The sequence below is a fragment of the Lissotriton helveticus genome, chromosome 1_1 (assembly GCF_964261635.1).
Source record: "Lissotriton helveticus chromosome 1_1, aLisHel1.1, whole genome shotgun sequence".
Lineage (NCBI taxonomy): Eukaryota > Metazoa > Chordata > Amphibia > Caudata > Salamandridae > Lissotriton > Lissotriton helveticus.
In genome coordinates, this window is record NC_136057.1 from 8,184,481 (window position 1) to 8,201,842 (window position 17,362).

Here is a 17,362-nt window from a genome sequence, read left to right on the forward strand (position 1 = left end):
ACGTGCCCTGACTCTCCATCGCTTGGGGAGTCACCAGGACCTGGCTGGTCCTCACAGAAGCATATTTCCTCTGACAGCACGGGTTGCAGATGCCAAGTCTTGTTGGTGTTCAATCCGGACACTTGCCCCCCCCAACACTCAACATCTTTTGTGAGACAGCTCGCCTGTGGACTTTGGTCGTCCTCGACTTCTCCTGGTGCCCGTGGCTGCAGAGTCAAGCTTCACGGAACCAGTCGCCCGTGTGCGTGTCAATGGTTGGGTGTCTTCGATGTTCCCCATAGGAAGAGGCACGCGGCAGGGAGGCCCCCTGTTGCCAATGCTTTTCTTGCTTGCGCTAGAGCCGCTGGCCTGTAAACTTAGACAAAGGAATGCAGCGGCGGCATTACGCTTTCGGCAGAGACCGCTAAAGGTCTCCTTGTATGCCCACGATATGCTTTTATATGTCGGTAACCCTGTTACTTTTTTACCAGAAATGCTATGGGGATGTGTGAAATTTGAGCGGCATTCGGGCCTCAGTATTATCTGGCCAAAGTTAATGGTGTTTCCGCTGACAGCTGGTACTAGGGAGATGGAGCTGGATTTCCCGCTGACGTGGACTTATGATCCTGTGCTATGCCTTGGGGTGTGGCTGCACAGAGATCCCAATAAGGTGATATGAGAGAACTATGGTCAGGCTATTATGCGCATTACTGAACAGGCAGAGCGGTGGGCGCGCTTGCCCCTCTCCCTCGCAGATTGGATTGCCGTTATAAAAATGGCTTTCTTACCTAAGCTGCTTTATTTTTTTGTTAACATTCCAATCAAGTTGAAAATTGCGCTGTTTCGAACGCTCCAATCTGCAATCCTTACATTTGTATGGGGTGGGAAGAAGCCTAGATGTAGGTGGGATGTTGTGGTGCAGCCATTTCACCGGGGTGAGTTTGAGGCTCCTGACCTCCGACTATACTATAGTGTGCGCAGGTGCAGTATGCGCAATATTGGCATTTCCCACAGCGGTTTCAACTTCATCTTGCTATTGAATCCGACGCAGTTCTTCCAACTCCCCTGCAGGCAGTGACCCTTTACGGGGGTTCGGGAGGACCTAGGACTGAAATTAACCCTGTGCACAGCACTGCTTGGGCTTGGAGGGTGCTTGCAAAAAGGGCGCAGCTCTCGTATCTATATGCCCCTCTGCTGGCACTGGCTTCGCATCCTGACATTTCTGCGGCAAGGGAGAAACCCGCTCGGCGGTAGTTGGCAGCTATAGGTATCTCCCGGTTGGGGGACCTGTGTAAACAGGGTAATTTAGGTCACTGCAAGATGTACAGGGGGTTGCAGATCGTGGATTCATGTTAACCCCTTGGGTGCTCATGACGAGGTCAGCTCGTCATGAGCCACGGCGCTCCGGTGCTCATGGCGAGCTGAGCTCGTCATGACTGCACCCGTTCCGTGGAACGCGCTCACGCTGGGTTGTTTCCCCTACTGTGCTGAGTGTTCCATGGGAACGGTTGTGGCCATGATGAGCTCAGCTCGTCATGAGCACCGGAGCACCGTGGCTCATGACGAGCTGACCTCGTCATGAGCACCGGGGTGCTGTACGCGCCCCCCCGCCCCCCAGCACAGCGGGGGGAAACAGCCCCGCACAGAAGGGGTTACGTTTCAACTATGTCAGAGTCCGGCAAGCTGTTATTGAGCTGCAACCGGTGAATTGCATACCTGAACTCTGCCTGCTTGGATATGTGAAAATCCTAAAGCCTTGTAATAGACGCATAGTTGCAATTTCCACTCTGTTTGCCAAAAGAGCTGTCGCAGTATGTTGAGGAGCGAAAACGGCTCCCACTGTAAAAAAATGGGTCGTGATTTACTTTATTGTAGAGATCAATTGGGGGGCTATGCTGAAGAATTAACCTTTTGGTGACCTGGGGAGCTTTAGTCGCAGAGGTAGGCACATTTGTTCTTGCCTCGCGTGTGGGATTAGTTGACAGTCCCGAGTGGTATATGTATGGACATGTGGGGAGTAATGCGGATTCCCTCTTGTTTGTTTTTTGTTCTATCCCCGACTACAGGTGGTTCCTGTTGACTTTACCGAGGTTGTGTGATACGCCTAGGTGGTCGTTTAAATACACACCCATGAAATAATTTGCTCTGTACACCCAGAATTGATAATTTTGGAGGTAGGCAAGACTTTCGCATGTGGCATGGTTTCTCTAATATTAGTCTAAGTAGGAGATTTTGTTAATGCACTAGTACCTATGTGTTCTGAGTTTTGCAGTCCATATGCGTGATAGATTTTAATTTTGTTCTCTCCTTATAGTATCTAGGAGAGATCGAACTGTTTGTCCCATAGGAGGAGGTTGGCTGTATCCTTCAGGGTGGTATCCCCTCTTCCTGGGGGGGTCGCTTGTACATCATTTCTAAGGTACATAGACCTCGTGGTGGCTTCCATATTTGAGTCCGATTGGGTTGATAACATCAGATTGCATGCACCCACAGATACCTGACTGGAGGCACGTGGTGGATAGAAGAGTGTGTTCTTGGTGAATGGGTTTATATATTTTGTGTATTCTTTTCACCCTTTGGATGATTTGTTTTTTCGTTTTGTTTTTTCTTTTTTAAGTGATAGAACGATTTTCTGGGCTTTGGAGTGATTTCTTAAGTTTCACATCCTTTGATTTCTGGTGGACATTGCATTGTCACAAACGGGTGAGGTGATTTTTGCGGCATAGTGTGTTTTTAGGAATTGTTTAAATTGCATTATGTGTATATATTTTTCCAGTACCCTTGTCCTGATGAAGCCACAAAATACTACTGGCGGAAACGCGACCGCGACTGCGTCGACAGATAATTAATTGTGGTTTTTTTTCCCTGTTTTTCTTTTTGTTTAGGGTACACATTTGTATATATTCTGTATATATTGCAATTATAAGTTTTGATTACTGTATATATTCTGGTCACCTCTTTCTCTGTGATTCATTATATTGTCCTTCTTAAAAATCATATCATTTATTGCTGATAAAAATATTGAAGAAAACAGGTTAATAAACTGTATCCTGTTTTGAAGTAGCATTTGCTTTATTTTTCCCTCAGTACCTTTCTTGCTACTTTTTCCTCCATGTGATGTTCCTTGACTAGGTATGGGAGGGTAATTTGGGCAGAACCCCTGTTCATTACGTAGAAGAATTAACTGAAGCCTCATGTCCCAAGGCTATTTGGGCCCCGTTTACTGCATATTTGCTCACCCATCCAGATTTGATATGAACTGTTTTATATAGGCCTCTTAATGTTTGTGGGAGGGTTGCCTTATCATGTGAGTCCTATCATTGAATGTGTTTCTGATACTCCACTCATGCTTGTCTATGATGTACAGAATTCTTCCAAATGCACAATGTATTGTCGCCTGTCCTGTTGGGGGGTGGGAAGGGGGGTTGTTCATTACTCAATATTGCTATTTGGCTCATTTATTTGGTTGTCACCATGCTTCCTAAAACCAATAATCATGTATGCAAAAAGGATGCCTTTCAGGAGTGGAGACACTATCTTTTTGGGGCAAAGCATATAGTGACAGTGTTTACGGACCACAGGAATTTGCAATTTTTTAAATCAGCCAGAACCCTGACTCCTCAACAACTAAGACTGTTCCTATACTTCGCGGACTACGACTTTGTCATCACATATCGACCAGGCAGGAATAATGGAAAGGCCGATGCCTCATCAAAAATTGATACTGAAGGGAAGAAAACGTGTTTGGAGGAGATGCGAATCATTCCAGAAAACAAAATAATTGGGGCCACTGTGAAGGTCAAGATCAAGAAAGAAATGACGCTTGAGGAAATGCGAAAATGGGTTGAAGAAGGTCCTGGGAGAGAGATACGCCAGCAATTGCCTTACCACGCAGAAACTTTGTATTTGCCAATTTGTGAATTCCAACAGCAAGCATTGTTTGACTGCCATGACAGGCCCTTGGCCGGTCATCCTGGAATTCCTCATACAGAAGAATTACTTCAGAGGCAATTTTGGTGGCCCAGCATGACAAAAGCTGTTCCAACAATATGTAGACGGATGCAAGACTTGTGCACGAGGAAAGTCGGAGCGGCATGCCCCTCAGGGCCCTTACAACCCTTACCTTGGATCTGATAGTGGATTTGCCCTCTATTCAGAGATACAGTTCAATATTAGTAATGGTGGATGCTTTCTCTAAGATGACTCACTTTGTCGCCTTAAAGGGAAACCCAAATGCCAAACAGTTAGCCATGCAGTTCAATCAGCATTTGATTAAGATTCATGGAAACCCTAAGAATTTGATTACTGATCGATGATCTCAATTCTTGTCTCATTATTGGAAGGACTTTACTACAAAGCTGGGCATAGAAACTTGGTATTCCATACGTTTTCACCCACAAACTGATGGTCAGACAGAGAGAACCAATCAGGAATTAGAAAAAGTTCTTATGGTTGTTTCTGTTATATCAGGAAGGTGATTGGCCAGATCTCCTTTGGGCAGCCAAGTTCGCACACAACCATGCTAAAAATGCTTCCACAGGGTTTTCCCCTTTCTATATAAATTATGGGCTGCACCCAAACTATTCTGTAGCATTTCAAAAGGTGACAGTGCCTGCCGTACAAGATCTAGTTCAACATCTAAAAAAAGTTCAAGAGTCAGCAACTAGAAATTAGGCTCTAGTGAAAGAACATTACAGATTATGTGCGACTAAGACGACGAGACCAGGGGCAAATTTGCAGGAGGGAGATAAGGTGAGGTTGAGCACTAAAAATCTGAGGCTCAGAAAAAATAGGAAATGTCATCCCCGTTTTGTAGGTCCATACTCAGTAGATCAGAAAATAAATCCAGTGACTGACAGATTAAAACTCTCTTCGCAGGTCAAAATACATCCAGTCTTTCAAGTGTCTCTGTTAAAAACGGTGTCAGCAAATTTTAAGGAATCAACACCTCCAAAGCCATAGTTGATTGAAGGCAAGCAAGAATATGAGGTTCAAAAGATTCTAGATAAAAAAATGGTTAGAGGAAAAATATTACTTGATCGATTGGAAAAGCTATGGACAAGAGGAAAGTTCTTGGGAGGAGAGATCTGAAGTTCCTGCTCCTAGATTAATACGAGCCTTTCATCATTAGTATCCTCACAAACCCAAGCCAGGAGGTGTGGCCGTGCAGAGGGGTACTGTCAAGGCTCCCCGTCCGACTGCCGGTGCGGCACACTGTGTAACGCAGTAGGATTTGGGGATGCAGATTTGGCTATGCTTTGTCCAGATTTGAACGCGCCCCCTGCAGTGATCGGAGAGATCAGTGCGGACATGCTTTAAAGACTCATAAGTTGCAGGTCACCGCCTTTGAGTGCGCGAGGAGAGACGCACAGCAGTGATGTGCATTGGCAGCATTAAAAGCCGCGTACTTCACCAACGGTTTGAGACAGAAGGCGAGATCAGGAATTTTCTTAGTCAGGGTTTAGTGTAGCTCAAGTTCATTTGTAGAATCAGTTTTAGGGTAGCTAGTGTTTCATGTGCGACGAGGTAACGTTAGATAGGATATTAATATATTTATTAAATAGGAATAGAGTGTTAATATTGGAGAAACTGGTTCTTAGCGAATCAGTTCCACTCACCTGTTCACCTAGTCCGCATCAAGGAGTAGAATCCACTCTCTATAACCGCAAGGACCTGAAAGAAAAAAGATAACGTTTTAGTTATAAGAAATATTCGGATACTGTCTGATAATTTTAATTTAAAGCATGGTCCCGGATACCTCTGTAGTTATAAGATAAAGGTACAAAGAGACTCATAGAAGAGAGGCTAAGCCTTAATAAAAGCGGAGAGGATGGCAGGGGGGTGGGGGGGAGGTGCCGCAGCGCCGCGGTGCTCGTGACAAGCCCAGCTCGTCACAACCTCGCCCACTGATTGAGTTTCCCGCACAGGCGGGGAATCAATTTCGTGTAGGAGGGCCGCGGCCGTTATGACAAGCCCAGCACGTCATGAGCACAGCTCCACTGTACCTCATGACGAGCTGGGCTTGTTGAGCCCATTGAGGTCATAGCTGAATGCCTGCAACCTTGTGCAGCAAACCTGGGATGACGTGGGAAGCACAAAAAGTCAGCTCTACCACTGATGGCGCTATGAGTCTCAAACAAGAACAAATCTTTAAAAAAGCTCTAATTTGTTGCCCTCCTTGCTACAGGATTCCACAAAATAGTCCATGACCTGGTCTCTTATTTACACTGCACATTATTTTGCAATGCGTACATGATATCTGCTTTAGTCTGTATGCTCTGGAGCGTAAGCATAAAACCCGCCTACACGATAAAAAGAGACTTGCATACCCTGGTAACTAGAAACCTGACCTCAAATTGCTTCTCCGGCTGTTAAATCTGAGCTCTCCACTTCGGTACAACACGCATCATGCGTGTCAAATGCCCCACCCCGGCACATATACACACTCCCGCCACTTCCCTTCCTGAAAAACTGAGCCAAGTGATGCATTTTCTGACCAGTGAATGAAGGGCTTATGTGAGGATAAACTCTACGATCTAAGAGGGAGAAAGTTTCCATAAAGTTAACATTATCCTAACCCTCCCCTAGTCTGAATTTGTAGGTGGATTTCAAGGCAAATGGAAATAAGGAACAAAGATAGCAATTGGCAGCCAAGATGCATCTTGCATCACTCCAGGAAGAAGCAGCAAAGTGTATGTCGTGCCGGCTGAAGGCGTGTGCTTTTATGTATTTTTCAGAGTTTTATATAGCGCAAACTTGACCCAAAGGTATCGGGTATCAGAGCGCTTTACATAGCACTAGTTGCGTTACATGAGGACACATTCATTTTTTTGTTAGGCACGGGGAGATTCCGTGATTTGCCCAGAATCACAGGATGTTCAGTATCACTGCCGAGACTCGGACCCGGCTCCCCAGATTCAAGGTTGACCGCCCTAGCCGTTGGGCCAACTCCTCTCCCCTTGTGTGGGCAGTCCACGTTGGTGCCGTCATGCGTCTCTGACAGGTACATACCTAGTCTTCAACAAAAATCAAAATTAGGGAGTGAAGAGGTGGTGCTGATCAGCACCAAGGTGGACGCACCCTCCTCCAGTAAATGGTTCAGATAATCAAAAAGGTCCAACCTCAAGTAGTTAACTGAGAGTCCAGATATTGTTGGCATACACAGTGTTTGTTAAAATACCCCTCACACACCAAAAGGGCCCTTGGTGTCATGCTTCATCATCGGGGTCTTCCCGTTCCGCTGCGGGACGGGGCGTGCTACGACTAGCGACTACGCTGGAGCACCTTAAACAATTGTGAGTGCTATGTGAGTTGGAGTGAGTGTAGGTAGGGTCAGGGGTGTTTGGAAAAGGGAATCTAAAATGATATCTGGCTTTGTGGAAGCAAAAAACTATTTATTAGTCACAAGCTGGTATTGTTAAAAAAGGTGTAGCGGAGACTGATAGGCTTGACAATGAGCTTAATCTCCTGGTGGCGTCAACATGTTTCGAGGCAGAACGCCTCTTCGTCAGGACGGGGTCTGATCCCTCTGTCACTCACTAATGTTGCTTCACAGTATGTGCAATGTGTATATACAGGTGAAGATAATCTATACCTATGCGGTATGTATTAATTCCTATAGTGTACAGTCCTATCAGTATTGCTGAATAGTGGGCTGTCACAAGCAGGGGTTAATGCCCCACGAGCCGATAGGGACGAGGGGTAAATGGAACTTCCATTAGGCCACAAATAGTTCTCGCATCCTCCCTCGTCCTCAGCTTCCGTGTTGTCGCTAGTCGTAGCACGCCCCGTCCCGCAGCGGAACGGGGAGACCCCGATGATGAAGCATGACACCAAGGGCCCTTTTGGTGTGTGAGGGGTATTTTAACAAACACTGTGTATGCCAACAATATCTGGACTCACAGTTAACTACTTGAGACATACCGAGTCTTGATGTGGCATAATGGCCAGAGCTGCCAACTTTGGAACGAATTATGCTGGAGTCCCAGCCTCGGCTCAACATCCTGTGATTCTAGGTTTGCAGAAATATAGAAAGATGATGAAGGAGAATGATGGGTCTGTGAGTCCCCTCAATGACAGGACATACAACACTTCTCAATATGCTGCCTCAGCTTCTGGTCTGTGTATGTTTATTGACATTCCAATACTGCTGACACGCATGTGCTTTGGGCAGCCAATAAAGTTAATATAAAGAGCGGAGAGTGAGCTGGGGGCACCCTCACAGTGCCTTACCACAGGGTTTGGGTGGGCAGGCGGCACTGCCATTGTCGGCTGTGTCTGCTCATCTTTGGTGATTTTCTGCTGTCCCGCTGCCACTTGTGGAGTTTGACGGACAGCAGTAAATATGAGACTGAATGCAGTCTTCTCACCCTCGTCCCAGACATGCACAAAGTGCGCCTGTTATTGCTTGTTGAGGAGGGAGTGCACGGGCCTGTACTCCCCAGAGCTGTGCTTGTGTAACAAGGCCCACGTACCCCAATGGCAACAGCAGCTGATGAAACCAGACCTCAGTGGTTTCCATGCGTCTGTCTGGGATGAAAGGGGTCCAGGACCGGTGTCAAGGCTCCCCGGCTGGGGGCTCCCCAGGAGCGCGGTGCACATCACAGGAGGAGCTCGGGTTGCACGGGCTGCCGACAGCACACTTGCTACAGGAGACACTGCATGCACAGTAGCAATGCATGGGAGACTTTGTACTCACTGATTGGGATTGAATTACTTGCACTGCTAGTCAGGGAGGCAAGGGAAGAGCCCCGCGCTGAAAAAGAAGGGCGTGTGGCAGACATGCTGAAACTAGCTCAGCACTTGCGGGGACAATTGCTGCTGCTGCGCAACCGCATGAAAGCTTGTTGTGTTTGTAGGCGATCCATAGACATTGAAGATGGACAAGAGAAACAAGCCGGGTAGGCCATGTTGGCCGAGAACAACATTGGCGGCCGTCTTCAAAGAGAAACATTAGTAAGAAAATTACTATACTAGAAACAAGGTTTACAAATCTTTGCTGTTTAGTTTAGCCGCTTAACCAAGGCGGCTATTCCGCCGTGGTGCAGCAGTTTAGCGCAGTGGGCGGGGCCGAGACGGCTAACGGACTGCACAGCACTATGGAGGTAGGGAGTGCGACGGCCATTGGCCGTCAGAAGCAGCGATGGGGTTACAAAGCACAAGACTTTGTTGCCTCGATCTACAAACTGTGTATTCAGAAAAACATTAACCTCCTAAATGAGTAGCCTGCTGCCATAAACGGCAAAGAATGGAATATCCTGGTGAGAACAACAAAGCAGCATGGACGCAGAGGGAATAAACAAGCGGGCCGTGTAGGATAAAAGAAAGGATCATGGCATGGGAATCCGCCACCAGGCGGAACAAGGGAGAAATGGAGTGGCTGCAATGAATCACGCTCAAACAATGGGGTGACCCTGTGTCCCTCAGAACCTGGGTATAGTCTTGCAAAAAGTACAATGGTTCTGTCGGGTGTAACCAAAATATTTCTTATAAATACAATTCAATTTAGGAACAAGTTATTTTATGGACAGGTTAAATGTGAAAACATTTTCTGGAACACACAATAAAAGCAAAGAATCAGGGTTTCAAGGTATTGGGATATTTTATATAAATTGCATCATTTATATATACCCACATATAATAAATTTCATATGCACGGCTGCCAACAAGGTGAAAGTCAAGGTGAGTTGTGATCAAGTGACATTCTGTGCTCGATGACATGTTTGGATGCGTGATATGTACAAGGTGATTAAGATATCTACAAGTAGCAGAAGAGGCCAGGGTATTAAAAAAATACAAAACAATCACCCTGCTGCTCTATTTCATTTCAGTATTTCTGCGAGCAGGGCCTTGAGCTGGACCGGGGGGTATATCGTCGACGTTTCATCCCTATATGCGGCATATTGTGTAGTCAAGGCGGGTCTTTGTCAGGATTGTGGTGGGGGGAGGGATGGCAGCCTGCAGAGTCAGATAGAACGTGCGTTAAGGACATTTAATTAGGGAAGTCACAGTGTGTTACAACAGCCAAAAAACGTTATCATTGTAATGACAAGGTGGGAACAACTCACCGAACGATAAACGCAAGTAAACTAGTGAAGTAGTGTGGCTCACTGGTTAGAGGCGGCAGACCCGAGAGCAGAGGACGGCCCGGGACCAGGGTTCGATTCCCGGCGCGGCAGGTTTCTGGACCAGGGTCAGCGGACTCGATAATTCTCTCGCCTCGGTGCCCACTCTGATCAGCGTTCACACTCGGCAACTCTGGGCATTAGCTTGCCTCATCTTCACTAACGGCCCCACCAGACCGCCGGGGATGCCTGGTCTCACCCTGGAGATACCCATTAAGGGACCATCTCTCAGGGAAGCCAGGAAGGGTTTCGCAGCGGTCGAAGCGCCTTGGGACCCTACGGGTAAGTAGTGCGCTATATAAATGCCTATACATTTACAATGAATCATGGGCTCTACGGAAAACAAGCCCAAACCCCCTTATAAGGAATCCCAAAATCAAACTAACATCTAACCAAAAAAATCCCAACTGACAATCGACATGAAAGATTGCCAAAATAGTAATAAAAAATACGAGCAACGGAGCGGGCAAAGGCGCGGCAGGCAGCGCTAATACAACTGTGACATTAAGAAGAGATGAGAGGGAGGAATTGTATAGTACAGTGTAAGCAGCAATGACTCTGAAGCTGAACACAGGCAAACAGTAACAGAGAAGGGAATCAAGAAAAAATAGTCCCCTAAGGAACAGATACAGAGCAACAGAATAATGATACAGTACTTAGGGCCATATGCATGAACACATTTTCCCATAGACACAGAATGGGCAAAACCCTTTCATGCATCTGGCCCTTAGTCCCTGCTGCTCGGAAGAACGGAAGAGTAAAGGGAGAGTGAAAGAGGCAGGAATGACCACTGACAAGCAAGGACTTTTGAAGGACACTGAAACAAGCCAACATGAGAAATTACAACAGTTCTCAAATGCTCGACCCAAAAAAATAAAAGTAATGTCTTTAAACTGGTAAATTGCTAAGCAGGGAAATGGCTGGTCAAAGGGGCCCTATCAGAAGAAAACAGTCTCATACACATATTTGGGTTTTATGCTGGACTCAAGGGCCTCCTACGCGGCAAAAAAAGGAAGTATTAGAGGGAAAGCAACTGCGCTCAAATTTGCCTTTTAACATTATTGAATAGCGCCTGAGGTCATAACCTTAAATCGTTCATCACAGTGACAAAGTCAACGTTGCTCCCGACTTTATCGTATGGCGGCGCAATAATGCTTGGTGAAGATGCACAGCTCTTGCGTAAGCGCATAATATGGACCTATAATGAGTCCTTCAGTTGCATAGGTCGGCCTCGACTGAACACTTCAGACTTCAGTTTCACTGGTAAAGCAATCTTTAGCTAGACAAGGGGCCTTCTGAGAATGCAGCCACAAAGAGGAGCGCTCCTAATGACTCGATGGCACGTTAGGTTTGAATGAAATTAACTTACAAAGAGTGAAAGGATGCTTCATTATGTATTTACAGGACAGTAATGAGAACCATGGCGATTTATGGCTTCTGGAAACAAGGAGCACGTTTTTAAGAAAGCAGGGCCATATTATCAAGGAATGGCGTTAACCTTATCGCCGCTTTAGCTGGAGGAAACTGATGCTAAAGCGGCGATAAGGGCCTTGATAATATGCGCTTCTGAATTCCCATAGAAGCCCAGGTTCTGGTCTGAAGGACATCAAACGTGGCCTGCTTTGGGAATTCACAAGGGCATATTATCAAGGCCCTTATCGACGCTTTAGCTGCAGTTTCCTGCCGCTAAAGGGGCCATAACGTTATTGCTGTTCCTTGATAACATGGCCCCAAGTGACCAATGTATCCGGCTGAAAAGTCGGTTGGAGGATAAAATGGTGCTAGCCAAGCTACCACATGGGTGGCTAGTGTTAAACGCCTACGATGCCAGACAGCAACAGCCCTATTCGAAGCAGCTTATTCTGTGACCATCAAGAGGAAACTTATGTTAATGAGATTTGGGCTCCTCCCTAGCCTGGGCTTTAAGCCTAAGTGGCCGGAGGACGGACACTTGGAGGATGAGAGGTGTCACTTATGCCACTGGACAAAGGAGACAGTTGTGCCCATCCTCTGCCCGCGCCCACTGGGCCTCGGGGGGACCTGCTACCTCATGAATTCTTAGCCTTAGCAATAAGAACCTGCCGGTCAGCAGTTGTGGGGTCTTTAAACCCCCGAAACATCAAGTTGAACATTGGGCAGGTGCAGTTTCTTGATAATTTTAAAGGCTTGATTAGGGTAAAGGACCTCTCTAAGCAGGGTCTGAGTCCATCTTCATTCTGGAAGGGTGCCAACAACCTGGCACAGATGGGCACAGCGGGTCCGTGAAGACGGGCTGCTAGGGGGCGCATGAGGTCTGAGACGAATTCTGCACCCTCTATCCCGGGTGAGGTGGCCCCAAGATCCTACATGCTCTTCGCTCCTGGGTTCGGGAGGGGAACTGGTAGCACTTTGCACCCAGTCACTTGGCACCCGGTCACTTGGCACCCGGTCACTTGGCACCTAGTCACTTGGCACCTAGTCACTTGGCACCTAGTCACTTGGCACCTAGTCACTTGGCACCCAGTCACTTGGCACCCAGTCACTTGGCACCCAGTCACTTGGCACCTAGTCACTTGGCACCTAGTCACTTGGCACCCAGTCACTTGGCACCCAGTCACTTGGCACCCAGTCACTTGGCACCCAGTCACTTTGCACCCAGTCACTTTGCGCCCAGTCACTTTGCACCCAGTAACTTGGCACCTTATTAACATTTTACTTTAATAAACACTTGTCCATGTTATGACGGAGAGGGACTCTTTGGGTGTTTTAACATGATGAGGCTTAAGCCCTCTCTGCAATATCTGCTGCTCTGGTCGAGCGGATGCGCCCAAGCCTAGGTTTTGATTATGTTTTTGCATTTGTAAATGATTATTTACCCACCTGAGTTAAATCCTGTTATGGGCCCCTGCACGTGTCATGGGTCCCTGCACATGTCATGGGCCCCTGCACGTGTCATGGGTCCCTGCCCGTGTCATGGGCCCCTGCCCGCGTTATGGGCCCCTGCACGTGTCATGGGTCCCTGCACGTGTCATGGGTCCCTGCACGTGTCATGGGCCCTTGCCCGTGTCATGGGTCCCTGCCCGTGTCATGGGTCCCTGCCCGTGTCATGGGTCCCTGCCCGTGTCATGGGCCCCTGCCCGTGTCATGGGTCCCTGCCCGTGTCATGGGCCCCTGCCCGTGTCATGGGTCCCTGCACGTGTAATGGGTCCCTGCCCGTGTCATGGGCCCCTGCACGTGTCATGGGCCCCTGCACGTGTCATGAGTCCCTGCACGTGTCATGGGTCCCTGCACGTGTCATGGGCCCCTGCACGTGTCATGGGCCCCTGCCCGTATCATGGGTCCCTGCCTGTGTCATGGGTCCCTGCCCGTGTCATGGGCCCCTGCCCGTGTTATGGGCCCCAGCACGTGTCATGGGTCCCTGCACGTGTCATTGGTCTATGCCCGTGTCATGGGCCCCTGCCCGTGTTATGGGCCCCTGTACGTGTCATGGGTCCCTGCACGTCATGGGTCCCTGCACGTGTCATGAGTCCCTGCACGTGTCATGGGCCCCTGCCCGTGTCATGGGTCCCTGCACGTGTCATGGATCCCTGCCCGTGTCATGGGCCCCTGCACGTGTCATGGGCCCCTGCCCGTGTCATGGGCCCCTGCACGTGTCACGAGTCCCTGCACGTGTCATGGGTCCCTGCACGTGTCATGGGCCCCTGCACGTGTCATGGGCCCCTGCACGTGTCATGGGTCGCTGCCTGTGTCATGGGTCCCTGCCCGTGTCATGGGCCCCTGCCCGTGTCATGGGTCCCTGCACATGTCATGGGCCCCTGCCCGTGTTATGGGCCCCTGTATGTGTCATGGGCCCCTGCACGTCATGGGTCCCTGCACGTGTCATGGGTCCCTGCCTGTGTCATGGGTCCCTGCCCGTGTCATGGGCCCCTGCCCGTGTTATGGGCCCCTGCACGTGTCATGGGTCCCGCCACGTGTCATTGGTCCATGCCCGTGTCATGGGCCCCTGCCCGTGTTATGGGCCCCTGTACGTGTCATGGGTCCCTGCACGTCATGGGTCCCTGCACGTGTCATGAGTCCCTGCACGTGTCATGGGCCCCTGCCCGTGTCATGGGTCCCTGCACGTGTCATGGATCCCTGCCCGTGTCATGGGCCCCTGCACGTGTCATGGGCCCCTGCCCGTGTCATGGGCCCCTGCACGTGTCATGAGTCCCTGCACGTGTCATGGGTCCCTGCACGTGTCATGGGCCCCTGCACGTGTCATGGGTCCCTGCCTGTGTCATGGGTCCCTGCCCGTGTCATGGGCCCCTGCCCGTGTCATGGGTCCCTGCACATGTCATGGGCCCCTGCCCGTGTTATGGGCCCCTGCACGTGTCATGGGTCCCTGCACGTGTCATGGGTCCCTGCACAAAGTGCTGTGTCTGCGATACTCTGCATAGAGGTGCTGTGTTTATCATCTGCTGCTGGAGTTGGACGGATTGTCTTTAGTTTTAGGCCTGGGCTCGGGTCAGGCCTTTAGTCTTCTTTAGTGATGGTTGAGTGAAGCTTTGATGGTTTCGGGTTCTATAAACCAATGAACTAAAGTGAACACAAGTCCTCAGTAATCTCTGCTTCTGTAACCTCCTCCCTCCATGCTTTTTACATAAACTCCACCTTTCATCCATCCATTGGTCTCCTTAACTCCACCTTTCATCCATCCACTGGTCTCCTTAACTGCACCTTTCATCCATCCACTGGTCTCCTTAACTGCACCTTTCATCCATCCACTGGTCTCCTTAACTCCACCTTTCATCCATCCACTGGTCTCCTTAACTCCACCTTTCATCCATCCACTGGTCTCCTTAACTGCACCTTTCATCCATCCACTGGTCTCCTTAACTCCACTTTTCATCCATCTACTGGTCTCCTTAACTCCACCTTTCATCCATCCACTGGTCTCCTTAACTCCACCTTTCATCCATCTACTGGTCTCCTTAACTCCACCTTTCATCCATTCACTGGTCTCCTTAACTCCACCTTTCATCCATCCACTGGTCTCCTTAACTCCACCTTTCATCCATCCACTGGTCTCCTTAACTCCACCTTTCATCCATCTACTGGTCTCCTTAACTCCACCTTTCATCATTCCCTTAAAGTGAACACAAGTCCATCTTTACTTTTGTGGTGTGCTCACTTGTCATCTTCTCCTCATGCATCATTACTGTTCCTACTGTGAAGCCTCCGACGCCTTCGGGTCCGCGCGAGATGAAAACGCATCAAAAGAAATGCAATAAATAAATACTTATATAAATAAGTGATATGAAGACCGGGGGGGGTCGGGGGGGCTGCACCGACCTGGAGTGCGGAGGATTCACCGGACGCCGCGCGCTTCTGCCGCAGAATAGACCCGCGGGGGCGGCTCTGGGGTATTTATAGCGCCTCGGAGCGAGGGCTCGGGGGTCAGGGCGCTTTATAAGGCAGCAGAGCCGGCGAGGGGGAGCGGCCATCTTTAAAGGGCTCCGACGCAGACATGGAAGACGGACTACAGTGGAGCGGCCATCTTTAAAGGGCTCCGCCGCAGACATGGAAGACGGACTACAGTGGAGCGGCCATCTTTAAAGGGCTCCGACGCAGACATGGAAGACGGACTACCGCCGGAGGCCGCATGGGAGCGGCCATCTTTAAAGGGCTCTGGCGTAGACATGGAAGACCGACTACTGCCCAGGCCCGCGAGTGGAGCAGCCATCTTTAGAGGGCTCCTGCGCAGACATGGAAGACGGACTACAGAGGCGCGGCCATCTTTAAAGGGCTCCGACGCAGACATGGAAGACGGACTACCGCCGGAGGCCGCATGGGAGCGGCCATCTTTAAATGGTGGAGAAAGAGAATAGATGACAGATTGGAAGTCACTCAATAACAATGTTCACGGTGTCTCTTCACGTTTCTATTGAGCTGTACAGCAGATGAAAGACTCGACTCTTTATCACAACACACTTCAAACCTGTGTCCATATTCATTCCAAAGCTCACTTATTCACACATAAAAGAATTATGTTTTTGGTCCTCTGCATCCTCTAGAGTTCTTGTCATCTTAGAGGTCATGACCTGTGAGCTCAAGCAGACTTCATCATATATCAGTCGTCAAATGAGAATTCCCTGTGACATGCGTCTTGTATTCTTCTAGTCCAGCTGTTTAAACAGTGCGCGCTAGTGACGCCATTCCCTCGCAGAGTTCAAACCTTTCCTTATGTTGTCTGTTCCACAAATCCATTGATTCTCCTTCAAGCTGAGGGTTCGGTCTACATTGATCTGCCTGATTGTTGGTTTTATAACCTCCATCGCCCAGCAGAGCATGTCTTTCTCTGAGTGTTCAGTCTGAATATAGTGCCCCACTGAGGGGGCGTTATCCACTGTGCATCTGATGTTGTAGAACACAGTTTTTGACGGTGGGGTTTTGCCTATAAATGAAGGCCACACAGACATTGGATGTAATAAACCACACTTCTTGTGTTACAATTGGAGAAGTGTTTTATTGTGGTCTTTTGCCGTTGATCTCAACGATCTCAGCCACAGACGATGAGAACGGTCCACACATCTTCACATATGAGGAGGACCCCAGCACTCGGGCAGCTCCCAGGTGGATTTGCCTACACCTGCCGCAGCGACTCTACAGATGGCAGATACCCTCATGGAGCTGATTCGTGACTCACCTGTGCTGAAGATTGCATGGAGATGCAACACCTCTCTTTTTAGACATTAATGGGCAATGCACCTTCTCTGTATCAGGCACACGTTTAGCTAACCCCATGATCCACTAGAGCATGCTCCACACATTCTGTTTTGGCGTATCGCCAGTTGCGGTAGGCCCAAAGTATTAGGAATATCCCATCCCCGGTTATTGCGGGTTTACCTTACTCTTCCCATCCCTTCACCATTAGCACTATGGTGGGTGGGTGTCACCAGACTGAAGGGATTTTATTTATTTATTTTATTTATTTATTTATGCGTTTTTATATAACGCAGACTTTACCTGAAGGCGTCAGAGCGCATCACAATAGGAACATAACTGATACATGGTGCACTGGCACTGGGGAACCGTAGCCTTACGTGTCTTCGATACACTACTGTCACTTCGTCATAGCTTCACCAGCTGCCACCCGTCTTCTCACCCTCAACATCTGAGGCATGCACGCTGCTTGAAAATGCTATGCTGTCTACTCCTAAAACAAGCACCTGCAGGCGCACATACTCTTTCTGCAGGACACACACTTTACCACTGAGGTGCTGCACTGCCTATGTAAGCGA

The 17,362-nt window shown here is 48.9% G+C and overlaps 1 protein-coding gene across 1 annotated transcript in view; it reads right to left on the reverse strand.

Moving 5' to 3' along the window:
• LOC144809121 (uncharacterized) overlaps positions 1 to 15,574 on the reverse strand; it is a 68,271-nt gene extending 52,697 nt beyond the window's left edge. Inside the window, exon 1 of the mRNA XM_078673689.1 lies at positions 15,414 to 15,574. The gene's annotated coding sequence lies outside the window, so the exon portion shown is untranslated. The remainder of the gene's footprint in view (positions 1 to 15,413) is intronic.
• Between the last annotated feature and the right edge of the window lie 1,788 nt (positions 15,575 to 17,362).